The following is an 18661-nucleotide window of genomic DNA, read 5'->3' on the forward strand; positions in this document are numbered from 1 at the left end:
AGAATAGAATAAAAGAAGGAAAGTAGATGAAGTTCACGGCGTAAACGGATAGGCAACCACTTTAGTCTAGCTCGGTACTCCGATATGTGATCAAATTTACGCAGTGCAAACACAAATCGGATGCGTACATTTTGAAGGCGCTCGAGCTTATTAAGAAGCTCTTCGGTAAGGTCAGGATAACACGAGTCGGCATAATCCAGTATAGCAAGAAGAAGAGATTGAGCAAGGGAAATTTTAGTTTTAATCGAAGCAAAGTTTAGTTTTATTAAACAAAACCTGGAATTTAACGTGTTTCTTCTTAGAATTTGATCTTTAATTTAGAATGCTGACTAATTTACGATCAGTTGAATAGCTTTCAGTATGTACTGAATGGCTAGAACTACTTATAGATAAACCGTATTAACTCCACCAAAAATTATGTCGTTAAACATCTGCCAAAACTTTAGAGTAGGTAGTATTCTTACGTGTTCTGTAAAGAAAGTTCGTTACACTGATTTAAGTATAATCCTCTCAGTAAAAGTTTGGCTATGGGACCAAAATAAAAATAGTAATCTTATTACTAATTAAATACTAGTATAGCTATTATCAAATAAAACTATGATTTCATAAAATTTTCAGTTTCAAGTCAATCATCGCGTTAAATTAGAAGGTATCGGCCTAACTAAATAGATAAAAATTATTAGTATGGAAACTGGCTTTTTCTGGTATTTGATAATAATCTGTAAATTGTGTAGGTATTAGGTATCTACTGCTTTTACCAGAATGGGCACAATTAATATATTGATTCCATCTGAAGCCTCTATATGGAATACTTAGTAGGCTTATATCTAAGTAGAAAATAAATCTAATATAAGTATAAATCTAAAAATACCATATTAGTAATTTGAAGAATATGTTGCATACAAAAATAATATTACGCTTACCTCAAAATGAAAGCTTAGTACACTTCAAACCGTGAAGTCATTTTCGAGTATCGAAACGCTGGAAGCTCAAGAGTAAAAGGAAATTATCTACATATTCAGCTAGTTCTCATGGCAGAAGTAATTTTAGATCCATTAAACTATAGAGTTATTGTGTTTAGATACTCGAAACGTCTAAGACTGCGAACGTACTAAACTTGTACTGAGGGTACAAACCACAATATTAATCGACCAAAATACGTCGTTTGGTATGGAAAGACTCAAAGAGTTCATTTGTTCACCCATTTACGGCAACCAGCCCTGTTATTAGTTATCAAACTACATATCCTTAAACGTAGATAATTTTAAAAATACTCTTTCAGTCTTCTTTTTACCTGTATTTTGTGCTCTTAAAGTAGGTGCAAACCGAGGTAGAGAACAAAGCAACGCAATATGGACTCTATTTTTAGTATGTATCGTAAATAATTGTAGATATGGCTTAAAATAGAGTCCTTAAAAAATAAATAGATTTATCCCTATATAAATTCCTTCCTTTTATAATTAGACTTACCCTAAAGAAAAACAAAAAAAAAATATTTCCAAGTAGGTATATACTTAATGTCACTGTGGTTTTAATAAGTTGGGTAATGCGTCGCGTCGCTGCATCTGCATTTATATTGTAAGTAGATTAGGTACCTTCATATGAAATTTAGTACGAAAATAAGGCGTCATGTCGATATATTTGGTTATTAAAATAATTTCGGGATACTTCATAATTTCGGTAACGGTACCATTATGAGCCTGATACGAGCTAATTCGTATTTGAGTAGCGACGTTACCGAGATTTTGATGGAAAGTGCACGAATATTTTGGCTTGGCTGTTGATCTACACACTAGGTGACCTGTATTTTAGAGACTATAATATACTATATATACTATATGCTTTAATTTTTATCTGTTTTTTTACTTGGAAGTTTTGATATTTTGAATAAACAAAGTAGGTAAGTAGATACAAGAACATAGTATCAACTAAAATGAGTTGTTATTTTTTTAAGTTACCTAACGAATTTTATAGCCCAGAAACGTTTTACGATGCAGATAGGTAGAAAACAGTCCTCTAAATACTCCTCTCAACACTAAAGGGCAATACACACCATGACAGTGGATGTGGGTCTGCGTGGCAGCACCAGCTGTAGCATCGTATGATACTGCCCCTGCCACGCGCTGTGCCCGGAACGCAGTTGGAGTTACGCGTTCCATACAATTTCATACGATGCAGCTGGTTGCTGTCACGCACACGTGCTACTAACGTATCAAGTGTGCATTGTTATTAAAATAAAATCGAAGGGCAAAGATGTAAAAAATATAAATATGATCGTTACTAAGAACAATGAATAAGATCGCTCTAATGTGGTGTCCGCAAGTTGACAGTGACATATTTACTTTAAGAACAATTTGCATAAGTTGTCTATTGAGAAAGTCCATCCAAAGATAATGATTTCAGCGGTTGGCTATAGAAAGTATTATAAATTTATCACGTCGTACAATTTTAATGATTTTGGTAGTTTAGTATTAAAATTGACTAAATTGGAATCTCCAAAATAAGACCACACCTGCCAAAGCCTCTGTGCGGTCTAATTGATTTAAGTTTGCTGGGTACTTCATAACTATAAAAAAGGCCCTTATGACGAACACAAACCCGAGCTAAGCATAACACTTCATTATACACCAACAACTTCGACGCGTCAAGTGAAGCGGTAAGCGCTTCACCGTGCTTGTCGATCGCTTAGCCCATGACATACCTACACTAAAAGGTCACCCGTGGGTCGTTTACGACAAAAGCCTCTGTCTTCGGTGTTTATCCTCGAGGTATGCCAAGAGCATCTTATTCAATGCACGGTCCATACTTTTGAAAAGTGTAGAGGTGATTGCTTTATCCCTGTAATTGGCCGTGTATGCACACTAGCCTCCTTCAATTCGGTACAATTTGTGTCACTGCTCAAATCCCATAGCATTTTGATTCAAAGTCTTCTGTCTAAGATTCTCAAAAAAACTACGTTTTGCTATTTTCTAATGGTAATTTTAGTGGAATTTATAATCCGCAGTTCTCGACTTCCATCACCGGCCTTAGGTATTGCTTTTCTCAATTTTTTTGGCTTCTTTTGTGAAATATATTTAGAAAATTGATATTTTGGTAGTTAGTATTTTACCATTACCAGACAGAGCACGGGCCTCCTGCCACAATGAGAAGGGGTTAAAGCCGTAGTCCCCCATGATGGATTGGTGGACTCCACGCACCTCTGAGAACATTATGTAGAACTCACAGGGATGCACAGATTTTCTCACGATGTCTTCCTTCACCGTTGAAGCAAGGGATATTTTAATTACTTAAAACGCACATAACTTAGAAAAGTTAGAGGTGCGTGCTGGGATTCGAACTCGGCCCTCCGACGGTGAAGTCGAGCTCCTGAGCGAGAAACCAATGCGAAAAAGACAGACACGGCGACTACTTACATTGTTCCCTTCCACATTTTGTGAAACATAAGAATATTTTCCGAACGTTGTTTTGGTCGATTAATACAATTGTAGTCAAAAATTTATACCATAGGTTTTTAAGTAGTAAATAATTAAAGATACAACTTTGCATAATAATAATACAATAACCTTAATCATGTTGAGCTTAAATGTGGACAAGAGTTAGTATTAGGTTAGGTAGACAAAGCAGTTCGTAAACACAGGCTAAAGCATCAATTATGGTAATATGCATTAGAGTCCTGCCAAAGACGCATCATTCGCACCGGCGGCCGAGGCATTGGGGAAATATGAGCTTCCCCTTTTGTTGTACCTTTAGTCTGTGCTTACTGGCTACAAGATAATATAATTTATCAAAAATATTAAGCAATACTATAATTAACAAGATAGCACATAAGAATTACAATTACTCGTAACTCTGCTTGATCTTCAAGCTTTTTCCGATACGATACAAGGGTCCTGAGTCTCTATATCATTAAAAATTAACCTGCGAGCGGATCGCTTTTTGCGACGGTCATAAAGACACCTCGCAATGCAAATTTAAACATCATTTATCGAGGCTAACATAATGTTACGATAAGAATAAAATAGAGAAGCAGGGCCCAAATTAGCTGGCTGTATTGAAGATTTAATTTCATTTTCTTTTTCATTTATAAATAATAGAATATAATATTCAAATGGAAATCAATGATTTTGTGGTAGGTGAAATGACGAAAGATTACGGGATAAGGGATTATGTTTTATTTACGAGTAAAGATAACATTTACACGCCATATGTATCATATAAATTATTAAATAATGAGTTTATTCCAGGCTAATAGGACGTTGCGAAGTGCGTTTCTGCTGCCCGATTCACTAACTTATCCAACCGTGACAAGGTCTGGCAACCTACCTAAAAATTCTTTGGGAACTGGTTGGAAAAGTAAGTAAATTAAGCAGCTGCAACGCTTTTCACAAAGTCCTACAAGTGTATATACCATCTTCATTCGTAAATAAAACATAATTGAGAGTAACATTTATAAGCCTCTGCTGGGCTGGCACAGGGAGGAGACAAAAATTAGATCCCCCGATTATATCCCCTGACAAAGGATAAATTTAACGTGCCCACCTGCTAAAGCACGGGAACATGGAATAGGAGAAGTTTACCCCAGTTTTTTATTACACGTATATTATTAAAAGATACATTTTCATCCTTTCCATGGGGAGATAATTGTCTCCTGCCTACCATAGCCTTGCTCTTGGTGATACGAATCATGAAATTTTATATCTTGACTTTGACCTTATTCAAAACTATTATAAGTGATGCATGGTTTGTGAGAGCGAGGATATGCAAAATAAAAGGTTAGTGAGTTGACGGCTACTGGTAGTCAATGGAAAAAGACATGGTGTTCCGACCAACACAGCATGGGAAAATGGCAATAATAAGAAGATAGTATAAAACTGAATTAAGGGATCCCATTTATTTATAAATGCCTATTACTAAGACCTTACATATAATATTAGATTAATATCCTAATCGACCTATTGCGAAAGCATAATAAACCTATTATTAATGATTATATTAATGAAAAAATAAGTTTGCAAATATTGTTCTTCTTTTCTACCGTTTTATGCCTCTTTTTAATTAATGCTTGCAGTAGGTACCTAAGAAACAGAATGTTCATTTAATCTCCTAGGAGCGACGGAAGATTTACGTGACAAGTTGTTTCATAAGTACCTTCTTAACATCAATAGCCCTATACCAGTTTGCCTAATAACTACGCTGGGCAAACGGGTTAGTGATCGCAGTAGATGGAAGTAATACACAGAGGACGCTGCTGCCCGCTCTCTGCTATATTCCCTTAGTCGCCTCGTACGACACCCGCGGGTAGAGGAGGGGTGGTGACAACTGTATTCTGTTCTGCCGTCACCACGTGGCACAATATAGTAATAATAATCTATGGCGGTGTTTGTATTATCTTTGTTATTTATTAATCACTTAACACTTTATAATGAAAATAAACTATTATGTGTTATTAAAGATGTTTCTAGAATTTACTTTAGTGTAGCTTTTAGGAAAGTGGTAAAATATATTTTATTTAACCGAAATAAAACGAAAAACGATCTGAGTGGCAATATGTCAACGGAGCATAATCAGTTCAATCTTTAACTACGCGTAATTATTTCTACTTTCAATGAATACATTTTACAAAGAAAACTTATCTATTCTTTGAATAAACAAAGTAGGTAAGTAGACACAAGAACATAGTATCAACTAAAAGGAGTTGTTATTTTTTTAAGTTACCTAACGAGTTTTATAGCACAGAAACGTTTTACGATGCAGATAGATAGAAAACAGTCCTCTAAGTACTCCCCTCAACACTAAAGAACAATACACACCATGAAAGTGGGTAACAGTAGGTACGTCTGCGTGGCAGCACCTGTAGCATCGTATGATACTGTCCCTGCCACGCGCTGTGCCCGGAACGCAATCGGAGTGACGCGTTCCATACAATTTCATACGATGCAGCTGGTTGCTGTCACGCACACGTGCTTCTAACGTATCAAGTGTGCTTTGCTCTTAAAATAAAATCGAAGGGCAAAGATGTATAAATATAAATATGATCGTTACTAAGAACAATGAATAAGATTGCTCTAATGTGATGTCCGCAAGATGACAGTGACATATTTACTTTATAAACAATTTGCATAAGATGCCTATTGAGAAAATCCATCCTAAGATAATGATTTCAGCGGTTGGCTATAGATAGTATTGAAAATTTGTCACCACACAATTTTAATGATTTTGGTAGTTTTGTTTTAAAATTGACTAAATTGGAATCTCCAAAATAAGACCACACCTCTCTGCGGTTAAAGTCTTAGATAGGGTATTAGATATCCAATTGATTTAAGGTTGGTGGGTACGTCATAACTATAAAAAAGGCCCTTATGACGAACCCAAACCCGGGCCAAATATAACAATACACCATAAATATATTTATAAATAATAGAATATAATATACAAATGATTTTGTGGTAGGTGAAATGACGAAAGATAACAGGATAAGGGATTATGTTTTATTTACGAGTAAACATAACGTTAACACGCCATATGTATCATATAAATTATTAAATAATGAGTTTATTCCAGGCTCATAGGACGTTGCGAAGTGTGTTTCTGCTACCCGATTCACTAACTTATGCAACCGTGACAAGGCCTGGCAACCTACCTTAAAAAACGATTTGGGAACTGGTTGGAAAAGTAAGTAAATCAAGCAGCTGCAACGCTTTTCACAACGTCCTATAAGTGTATGTATCATCTTCATTCGTAAATAAAACATAATTGAGAGTAACATTTTTTAAGCCTCTGCTGGGCTGGCACAGGGATGAGACAAAAATTATATCCCCTGACAAAGGATAAATTTAACGTGCCCACCTGCTAAAGCACGGGAACATGGAATAGGAGAAGTTTACCCCAGTTTTTTATTACACGTATATTATTTGGATATTATTTCCACTTTTGTGCCCAATGCTCTGAGAGTTGATAAAGCTGTGCGAGAAGATACATTTTTATCCTTTCCCCGGGGAGAAAATAGTGCCTTGCCCATTCTAGCTGTGCAGGTTGTGACAAAATCGTTTAGGTCAAGTCATTCTTCTATTATACAAAATCAATATTTAATATTCATTTTTCTAATCCAATAAATTTCAGTACGATCGAGGTTTCGTTTGCATTTCAATTTAAGTATTAATCAAGACTGAAATTAATTAAAATAGTCTGTTATCAAAAAAGGCGAGGACATAAACGTAACTTTCAAACTGCAGTCCAGCAGGCTGGAAGATCAGCGGAGTCACTTCCTATTTTCTAAAATCGTATTGGCTATATCAATATCATCTATTTGCAGAGTCTTACAATAATACATAGGTACTAACTTCTAATCTAAGTAGGTACCTACTATATTTAAATTATCTTACTTACATTTATATTATCATCCTAAAATAACTGAACGTAAACTATCGGATGAGCTGTCTTTTGCAGAATTTATTCGAAGGTAATTTTTGTTTTAATAATATTATCAGATGTTTTAGTATTTTTTACTTAACTATAACTTGGTGCTTGATGCTGGCAGTCTAGCGCTAAACTTAAGTTATGTTTACCTATTAACGACTGTACGAAACTAGCGCAGTTTTGAAATTATAATTTCCTTAATTATCCCTATTGCTTATAAACCTCCTTAAAATTATATCCCCCGATTATATCCGCTGACAGGGGATATAATGAAAGTATCCACCTGCTAAGGCACGGCAACATGGAATAGAAGAAGTTTACACCCGTTTACTATTTATTACACGTATAAACCTAAATATTGATTAGGTTATTTTTTTTCCAATTTATCATAGTAGTTACTAATTAATGCAGGTATATAATAACATGCCTTGCTTAAACCATTAAGAAAGGCATGTTATCATGCTATCTTAACGAGCCTTTGATTTAGACTATGGAAAATTAATAGCTATAACACAAGCTATCCGGCGGTTTCCACTGCTAAATCTAGGTTTTGCTGCTTAAAGGACTCATTAGTAATCACACTTAATCATTATTAAAATATAGAATAATAAGAAAAGACTTAAAAAAAAAGTTATGATATACAATAAGATACTGTAAATTAATCCAAAAGTTTGAAAAAGTAGATAGAAAAAATATAAAACTAAAAAAAGACAAAAAAGAAAAAAGTTTTAAATATAAATAAGCTAAATATAGATTTAGTTCATTAGTTTTTATATAAAAATTCAAAAAAATATAAAAAAAATGCTTAGATAGTAGACTAAAGTATCGCTATACTTAGATCATAGACATTATAATAAATGACGGAATAAGTTTATCCTAATCTTAAGTAGGTTTATCCTAATCTTAAGTAGATACCTACTATATTCAAATTATCTTACATTTATATTATCATCCTAAAATAACTGTGAACTATCGGATGAGCTGTCTTTTGCAGAATTTTTGCGAAGGTAATTTATGCTTTAATAATATTATCAGATGTTTTAGTATTTTTATTTAACTATAACTTGGTGCTTGATGCAGGCAGTCTGGCGCTAAACCCATATAATTGGTTGAAGAGTTAAATTGCATTAGTATCCTTTAGCAGGCACTACCTTCTACACGACGTAATGTATGTTGGTTATATATTAACCGCAGCTCATCAGAATCAGTTCAATCTTAAACTACGCGTACTTAATTCTATTTACAATGAATCAATATTACAAAGAGTACCTATCTAGCTACATGGAAATTTATATTCCTGTCGAGCCTTAACTATAATCCTGCTGAGTGTTCTCGCTTTGAGAGTCATTATACTCGATCAAATTATTAACTTATTATATAACTTTATTATTTAATAACAAAGTTTTTAAAATACGTACAGAATCTTAAAGTAGTCTAAACAATTACAATATCTTAAAAAAATTAACTTAATGTTAGTTTAATTTTTTTTTCTTCTAAAACTAATTATAGTAGATACCTACGTACTCAAATAGAATTTTAAAATACAGACACTTGCTCGTGATGTAAATGAGGGTTGAATGAATGATAGTTGATGATGAATGAAATTTGATGCTAAAATTGGATTAAGTAGTGATAATATGTATGGATAGTATAAGATCATGAACCAATTTGCTTGGTAGCAAAGTTCTTTTTTTTAAATTGCTGATGGTGAAATAAAGGAATCATCGCATCGTAGAATGCCCACCAAAGGCATGGAACTGTTTTTAAAATATACTTTAAGAATATATTGCAATTTGGTACACGTTTCACCCTTAAGTTAACCGTTCACTAAAACGAATTTCAAATTTTTTATTTAGGTAAAGGTAGTGTCACAACAAAACTGTGGACGACCTTAACTAAATTGACCACTGATTTAAAATTGCAATAGCAGACTTGGACCCCCGTCGTATCCTATGAAACTGTATGGAACGCGTCACTCCGACTGCGTTCCGTGCACAGCGCGTGGCAGGGGCAGTGTCATACGATACCACTGGTGCTGCCACAGCACGGCTAGCACAGGCAGGAGACCAAAATTATATCCCCCGATTATATCCGCTGACAGGGGATATAATTAAAGTATCCACCTGCTAAAGCACGGCAACGTGGAATAGAAGAAGTTTACACCCGTTTATTATTTATTACACGTATATTATTAAGACATTATCTCCACTTGTGCGCCAGTGCTCTAAGAGTTGATACCGCTGTGGGAAAAGATACATTTTTAACCTTTCCCCGGGGAGATAATTGTCTCCTGCCCTTCACAGCCTTGCTCGTGGTGATACGAATCATGTAATTTAATATCTTGTCTTTGACCTTATACGAAACTATTAAAAGTGACGAATGGATTGTAAGATCGAGGATATGCAAAATAAATGGTTGGTGAGCTGACGGCTACTGGTACTTAATGGAAGAAGACATGGTGTTCCGACCAACACAGCATGGGAAAATGGCAATAATAAGAAGATAGTATAAGACTGAATTAAGGGATCCCATTTATTTATAAATGCCTATTACTAAGACCTTACATATAATATCAGATTAATATCCTAATCGACCTTTCGACGTTGGTAGTTCGCACACACGTTTAGTGAGCCTAGTAACCTAATTTAAAATAGGTACGCTGATTCAGTATCGATGCGTATTTGCAAAATTGTTCTTCTTTCCTACCGTTTTATGCCTCTTTTTAATTAATGCTTGAAGTAGTTACTTAAGAAACAGTGTTCATTTACTCTTCTAGTGGCGATGGAAGATTTACATGAAAAGTTATTTCTTAAGTACCTTCTTAACATCAATAGCCCTATACCAGTCCACCGCTGGACTAAATACCAAGGAGACGGTTTGACTAATAACCACGCTGGGCAAACGGGTTAGTGATCGCAGTAGATGGAAGTAATAGCACAGAGGACGCTACTGCCCGCTCTCTGCTAGTCCCTTAGTCGCCTCGTACGACACCCGTGGGTAGAGATGGGGTGGTGACAACCGTATTCTGATCTGCCGTCACCACACGGCAAAATATCGTTATAAATATCTCTATTATACAATGATAATGAGGGAAAAATGAACATCAAGGAACTGCAGATACGTAATCTTAGGATTGGCACGGCGCGTTTCTCCAACTTTTCAATATTACGTGCGTGTCTATATAAACTGTGTCTGTATAACTTGTTCAAACTCTAAAGGAAGACATCGTGCTTTGAAATAGAAATACTTTACAAGCCTTCTCATGCAACATACTTGGCCAGCTTGGTGGTCTATGGTCTATAAGTTTCTCATACTGAGAGGAGACCTCTGCGTACAATTTTAAGAAAACCAAGACAATAGGTTTAAAATTCAACATTTTCTTTGATAACAAAGTAAATCTTTACCATAAAGCTAGAGACAGTCTGGTCTCACGTAGGTAGTACGCAGGTCCCGTCCCATGTATGCTACGTAAATTTACATCAGGCACTGTTTTAATATTTCATAGGAACATTTGTTTATGTATGCTATGCCTCGATAACACAATGTACGCTTAGAACAAATTATGAACGTAAACAATCCAGAAGACGTCTAGTAGTATCGAAACTGGATGGATAGCGAAAACGACTGATATGCGATTGATATGTGAAGAGTTCAAGATTCATATGCAACGTGCTTTAGTTCAGAAAATAATATTTTTCAATTATTTAGATTTCTATGGTCTAGAGAGTTTCTTCTCGTCAAAAGAGAATACTGGCCCTGGTCTAAAGCAATTGATATTCTAAAACAAAGGCTTCCAAACTACGTCCTTAGCGGTTTTAAGTATGCAACCTTCGAACGAAGAATGAACTCTTGGACGCCGCGCGCCTTAATTCGGCTTTACGCCCTATTTGAACTAAACTAAATGAAAGTTTAAAATCAATGTCTTTCTATAATACACACAATGTACTACTTTATGTACATACAATGGTAATGTTGATAAACCTGATAATATTTCTTAAGTTTACTTTAGACTACTAACAAACAATTTAGCAGCATTATCTGGGGAATACGATGCTACATTACAATCTCATTCATGTGCTCTTCGAGATGGATGAAGCTTACTAATATCGTTCGATAAAAAAACAACAACCTTAATTTTGTTTCTATAACCTTTGTTTTTATTTATTTATTTCATTCAGGCAACTAATAGGTCTACATAAAACACGGAACTAGGTAACTCGACGGACGTTAAAAACGCATTATTGGGGTGGCGTTTTTGAGTCGCTCCGAGCATTATCGCGTGTACATTTTCATGCGACGGTGACGGTGAGTTTACTGGACTGGATGGTAAGGATATCAACTCCTCGCTAAACGCTATCACCGTATTCTCCGACGTTTCATGTTGTTCTTTGATCGCCGTCAAGTCAATCCTTAACAATTAAAGCTAGATAATAGATTTAGATATTAAATAAAATGTTTTTTTCAAATAATATGCATTTACTTCTTGCTAACCGTTGTAGGTATCCCGTCGCAAGAAGGAGAGGTTTTAGGCCGTGGTCCACGATGCAAGATGTTGACGAAGTGCACAAAGACTTCTTACGCCTTTCTGAACATTATGAAAACTTTTAAGAATGCAATTTTCTCCACGATTTTTTTTTACCTTCCATTATTTAAACGTCCAAAACGCACGTAATAAGAAAAAAGTTAAAGATGGCATACGGCCATTCCCCCGAAAAGGGAGGACGAAGAATCACTATATGGTATTATTATTATATAACGAGTATATTAGAAGGGATCAATGTGATTTAATTCGCTACTGATTCGCTTTTGCTGTAATTACTCGTGTTTGACGATCATCTTGAATAATCTTAAATTCATCTGATCTATTTCATTTATGTATTCAATGAAAGATCATTGATTATGGATTATTAATCGCAGAACTGCATGCATGTGATGAATAGTATGAAGACAACGAAAACCGAGCAAGAAATCATTGCGAGATTGGTTCAAAAATTTGAATAGATAGTTCTCGCGGGTTGCGGAGAGCGCACGTCCGGTGCTTTCGCCATGGAAGTGTCTCGACAAAGATTACCAGTGGAAACTCGAGCCTAAACAAGCCTACATACTAGAAGATAAATAACATATGAGTCAAAAGAAGGGGTCTAGGTAGCGAGTGGTGAAACTCTTCTAAAGTGCTGTCTAATTGTCAGTAACTTCCAATTTATTTCATTTCAACCTTAAAACTGCAGTGCGCTAATATTATTATATGCTATTGGAATCCTGTAAATTCACCTTCGTAGAAGATTTGAAGAAACTTTAAGTACTAAATACAAAGAGTTACGATATAGTTATATATTTGTTAAATTATCTTAAAAATTATTAAAGGTATTGTTTTTTAAGTGTCAATTTACCAACGTCACCTCTCTTAGAATAATTTCCTGAGCTTCCAGCTGTTTTCACGTTCGATGTAAACATCAGTTGACCTTCCATTAAATTTTATTATTCACGTACGCTTAAAATATATAAGAGAAAGTGGGGTAAAGGTTTAATTGAATAAGTATATACATACTACGCAATATTTGAAACTTTATCGTATGTATGACTTATTAATATTACATCCTCCAGAGGAAATTGGCGTTTTGAAAGAGAGGAACATAAAGTCGTTTTTTTTTTTAATATATAATATATTTATTTAATCGAAGTATGTACCATTTCTATCTATGCACATTTGCTATCTCATAAATAATTTATTGATTCCATTTGTAAAAAACACAGTTTTATCACTAACACCGCAGCCTGCAGCTATCTCGGAAGTGGATTGCGATGGACCCGCTTCCACAAAAGCCTTAAATTCTTCATTATAAACTTTGGTCTCCAGCCCTCCACGGGGCTTGATTTGCAGGTCGAAATTACCAGAACGAAAACGTTGGAACCAACAACGAACCGTGTTTTCTTTGGCGACACCGGCGCCATAGGTCCTATGTCGGGTAATCCTTCGAATCATTTCTACAGCACTGGTGACACGATGGAACTCGTACTCGTAAATAACGCGATATTTCATTCTGTAAACTGAGAGGAAAAAACCAATGAATTAGAGGTTTCAAAACACAAAAGCATGGGTCAATCAATAGCTGTATAAATTTTAAATTGGAATTTCTAACCAAAGAGGAGATATATATATATATATTAAGCACTTACCACTAATTGTACATTCGACGTGTTTTAAATGCTTCATATCTTATAACCCGCGTGAAAATTACGTGTAAATACATTTATTGTTTTTATTAAATAAAAAATAAGAAAGGTTATATCGCCTTGTCAATTATTTATACCGAACATTTTAAGGGTAATTTTTACAGACGGTGTCCTCTTCCGTGCCGCGGCCATTATAACATTACGGATTAAGAAACCGAGTGCATAAGAACCATTATCCGCGGAATATGTCCCGACATCATAAGCAGCGGTCGTACACCAAGGTTGCACTAGTCAATTTGAGCGCAGGTTATCCAAACGCGAGCCCAAGAATAATGGCCCAAAAAACAACTTTTCGAAACAGATGTGGCCCTGATTATGTTATTTACTTGTATGATATCACAACATATATATTTCAAGCGCATTAAGATTTCAATGCAATGAACGCCCAGAGTTGAAAACTGAGGTTAAGAAATTATGACATCCCTTCTTGTTAAAATATGCAAAAAAATTATGTCACTATTTGACATCTTAACCAAATAATAACCGCTTAATAATAATCGCTTAATAATATTTATATTTTAAATATAACGCGTGTATTATACTATTAAACAATTACATGTAGAATTTATTAAAAAAAACTATAAAAAATAGACAAATTTTAAACGTTTTTGGGAAAGCATAAAAGTAATTTATGCGTTCTCGAAAGATCTATTAAGCAAAGACCAACTGCCGCTTCCGGTCTGCGTCTTCAGTGGCGTTGACTTGATCTGTGACTACATTTAAAAAGGAAATCAAGTATTTTTATCGGAATACCTAAGAAGTTCTTAAGTAACACATAAAGTATTGTGTATCTTAAGATGTATAAAAAAAATTTAAGTTACACAATAATAATAATAACAGTATACAAAAAGTTTCGTTATAAAAATTTGTTTCATTTTTATAACAAAACTTCAAACTCAGTCAATAAATAACTCTTCATAGTAAATAATTCTCTCATTGTAGTTTTAGGATTTCGAAGGAAATCGGATTATTGAGGTCCTTTTTTAAGTCCGGCAAGAACCGGGCTCTTAAATCGAAAAACTTAAAATCCAGATTTTTACACAAACCACCGGGTGCGTTAATTTATTAATATACACTGTAAGCACTTTTTTCAGCTTCCAGCTTTCCTTTTAAATCATCAACGCCAACTTCTTTCTCCACCATCCAACACCTAGTTAAGAAAAATTCTTTATTATTTCTATGACAACTGTAAACTGTCTTAAACAAAACAAATCTATCAATTTAAAATTTGAAAACCCCCGACTATCAATATAGTGTAATTGAATGTAGTGAATAATATATTATTCAATTTAAGCATATTAAGGCAATTGTTACAAAAAATATAATTCGCCATTTTATGGTAGCGGCCATCTTGGTTTTGAAATTTGTCATAGCAGGACTTCCCAACCTGCGCGCATTAGAAAGTACCTACCAATTTAAAAAAAATAAAATTAAAATATTTTTTGATAGTCCTTGTGCAGCAGTGTCATGGCTTGTACAATAGTTTGAAAAGCTCAGCCAGCCATTGCTGGGGTAGAATTATTTTTCTTAATTCTTTGATAACAAGGTATTATTTATGATGTTTTTATTCGTTTCATAATGAGGATGTTTTATTTTCTGCATTTATCTGCCTTACTAACAAGAACCTATTTATTTTGATTAACTAGGTTAGCGCGCGGTTCTAAGTTCTACAGTACAAACAAGTGTAAAATAATTTATGTCGGTCCCAAGTTTAATACCAAACAGCTTTATAAAGGAATGTTTTAACTGGCGTCGACGGGTAAAATCATATATCAATTATATTTTATGTAAAAAGCCATGTCTTAAAGAAAAATCAAGGCCTAGATATTATTGGTTGCACAAAATCGTATCGAGTTAAAATCCCTAAAAATACTTATGTTCAGGAGTGGGCTTCATGTGGTTGAGATGATGATGATGACGATGAAGATGGTTTGAACTAAACCAATTCAAAATTGATATTTTCCTCAAAATAAATTTTAAAGTTTGTACCTGTCTATTATTGTCCTTCTTAAATGGTGTTCAGGGGTGTCGCTTCTTGGCTGCCGGGATCAAATCTTCCTTACATGCTCCATTGTTCTAGTTACATCTTTTAACCCAACAGTAGTATTGTAGGAATTTTAGAACTGAAATAAAAACGATTAACCGTTTTAGAAGACAATAGAACACATTTTAAGAGGATGATATCAATGTTGGTTGTCATTTTTCGATGCCGATCTCCTTCATGTTGCCCGTCTCACAGGCGTCTATTTTCTCGGCAGAACATACTGTCATCTTTGATTTCCTTTATTATTTTCTTCAAATACGCACACTACCAGTACTTTGAATACTTGACGTGTAAAAACTCCTTATCATCAGCCTCATTATCTCCTCCTTTTATACTTTTACTACATAACTATCTATCGCGCAATTAATATCATCTTTCGCGGTCTAATACACATCGATTATAACTTTATTATATTTCGCCAAGGCAAACAGAGCAAAGATGTAAATAAGAACAATGTAGCCAAATTTTATAAATGTTTACTGAATCCTGCTTCTACGTACCCAGAGTACTGCCAAAAGCTGCTTAAAAGCTGCTGCTGCCTAATGCTGCTTGTTGAATGTGATGTGGTTTGCCCAGATTTTCCAATCTAAAACAAGACGATAGATTTCTGTTAGCTATTTTAACCAAATTAAATTAAAATTTAAAATTTCTTTATTCATGTAGGCCTATCACGATAAATGTTTGTTGACATAATTGTAAGGGGATGGTGATAACTTCGTTCGCCAACTTAAACCTAAAGCTACGAGGGTTCCAAACGCGCCCATAACAAACTGAGCCGGGTTAACCTTTTAAGTTGTTACCAAAGTAAACAATGGCCTATATTCGCCTCACTGTATAGTTATAAAAATTCTGCTTACCTGGTCTAAGTATGCATCACACAGCATATGTCGCATCTCATCTCATCTGTTTAAATACGGTGCCTGCTTTTCCCGCTTGTTTGTGCCATACCCTGAAAACATGAAATTGTATTTTCTTATATTGCGATACTTCAGGTAACTAAGCTATCATCATTTCTACAAATTCAAACAGTTTTTCTGAGAAGAGAACAAAATATTTCGTAGAAATTTTACAGAAGTAAAAAATGGCCTATCTTCGCCTGACTGCATAGTTGCAAAAATTCTGCTTACCTGGTCTAAGTATGCATCACACAGCATATGTCGCATCTCATCTCATCTGTTTAAATACGGTGCCTGCTTTTGCGCTTGTTTGTGCCATACCCTGAAAACATGAAATAGTATTTTCTTATATTGCGATACTTCAGGTAACCAAGCTATCATTATTTCTACAAATTCAAACAGTTTTTCCGAGAAGAGAACAAGTATTTCGTAGAAATTTTATTGAAGTAAAATTGCCTATCTCCGCCTGACTGTATAGTTCTAAAAATTCTGCCTACCTGGTCTAAGTATGCATCACACAGCATATGTCGCATCTCATCTCATCTGTTTAAATACGGTGCCTGCTTTCCCGCTTGTTTGTGCCATACCCTGAAAACATGAAATTGTATTTTCTTATATTACGATACTTCAGGTAACTAAGCTATCATCATTTCTACAAATTCAAACAGTTTTTCTGAGAAGAGTACAAAATATTTCGTAGAAATTTTACTGAAGTAAAAAATGGCCTTTCTTCGCCTCACTGTATAGTTCTAAAAATTCTGCTTACCTGGTCTAAGTATGCATCACACAGCATATATCGCATCTCATCTCATCTGTTTTATATACGGTGCCTGCTTTTCCCGCTTGTTTGTGCCGTACCCTGAAAACATGAAACAGTATTTTCTTATATTGCGATACTTCAGGTAACTAAGCTATCATTATTTCTACAAATTCAAACAGTTTTTCTGACAAGAGAACAAAATATTTCGTAGAAATTTTACTGAAGTAAAAAATGGCCTATCTTCGCCTGACTGTATAGTTGTAAAAATTCTGCTTACCTGGTCTAAGTATGCATCACACAGCAAATGTCGCATCTCAGCTCATCTGTTTAAATACGGTGCCTGCTTTCCCGCTTGTTTGTGCCATACCCTGAAAACATGAAATTGTATTTTCTTATATTGCGATACTTCAGGTAACTAAGCTATCATCATTTCTACAAATTCTAACCGTTTTTCTGAGAAGAGATCAAAATATTTCGTAGAAATTTTACTGAAGTAAAAAATGGCCTTTCTTCGCCTCACTGTATAGTTCTAAAAATTCTGCTTACCTGGTCTAAGTATGCATCACACAGCATATGTCGCATCTCATCTCATCTGTTTAAATACGGTGCCTGCTTTTCCCGCTTGTTTGTGCCGTACCCTGAAAACATGAAACAGTATTTTCTTATATTGCGATACTTCAGGTAACTAAGCTATCATTATTTCTACAAATTCAAACAGTTTTTCTGACAAGAGAACAAAATATTTCGTAGAAATTTTACTGAAGTAAATTATTTTACAAATTTTTGATCGATCTGATCTGATTCATTTAGTGATCATCTCTCCTGAGAAATGTTGTATGTTTTTTTTTCAGTCATGGTTTTTTGCAGAGGATGAAACTTTGAAAAAAATAATATGGAGAGCTATGATGACTGAGGGTTTAGTAAACGGGTGAATCTAAGAACACGCTTCAGGTATTACAGATAGGTAGGCGAGTGCCCGATCAAATGTCATTCGAAACGATTAGCATCCGATTAGCAATGAGCTTTTTAAACAGAATTTTAAAATAAATTTAAATATAAGTATTTGTCTATTAAAGTAGTGAGTTCTTCTTACCGGATAACTTTATCGCTGATCGCCTGTGTCGTCCGGCGTCGAATTTCACCATCGAGCTCAAGTTTTAGCCATATCCACAAGCGTGCGGACTTGCTCCGCGGACAGTACGAACATCGAGCCTCGGCCTCACCATCTGCATCTGCTGAAGAAGGAATTTCGAATTTATCCACAAGATTTTTTCTCAATATGAATCAAAGATCAGAATTAAACACCTATGC

The 18661-nt window shown here is 34.8% G+C and overlaps 2 long non-coding RNA genes across 2 annotated transcripts; both read right to left on the reverse strand.

Moving 5' to 3' along the window:
• Window positions 1-14768: 14768 nt before the first annotated feature.
• LOC120636008 lies at window positions 14769-16232 on the reverse strand. Its single transcript, XR_005659328.1, has 3 exons — window positions 16195-16232; window positions 15640-15773; window positions 14769-14800 (listed from the first exon to the last, which is right to left on the reverse strand). It is a non-coding gene; the product is annotated as an uncharacterized LOC120636008 (long non-coding RNA).
• A 1182-nt stretch (window positions 16233-17414) lies between these two features.
• LOC120636010 lies at window positions 17415-17968 on the reverse strand. Its single transcript, XR_005659330.1, has 3 exons — window positions 17897-17968; window positions 17628-17718; window positions 17415-17449 (listed from the first exon to the last, which is right to left on the reverse strand). It is a non-coding gene; the product is annotated as an uncharacterized LOC120636010 (long non-coding RNA).
• Window positions 17969-18661: the final 693 nt, after the last annotated feature.

This window comes from Pararge aegeria, chromosome Z, assembly GCF_905163445.1.
Source record: "Pararge aegeria chromosome Z, ilParAegt1.1, whole genome shotgun sequence".
NCBI lineage: Eukaryota > Metazoa > Arthropoda > Insecta > Lepidoptera > Nymphalidae > Pararge > Pararge aegeria.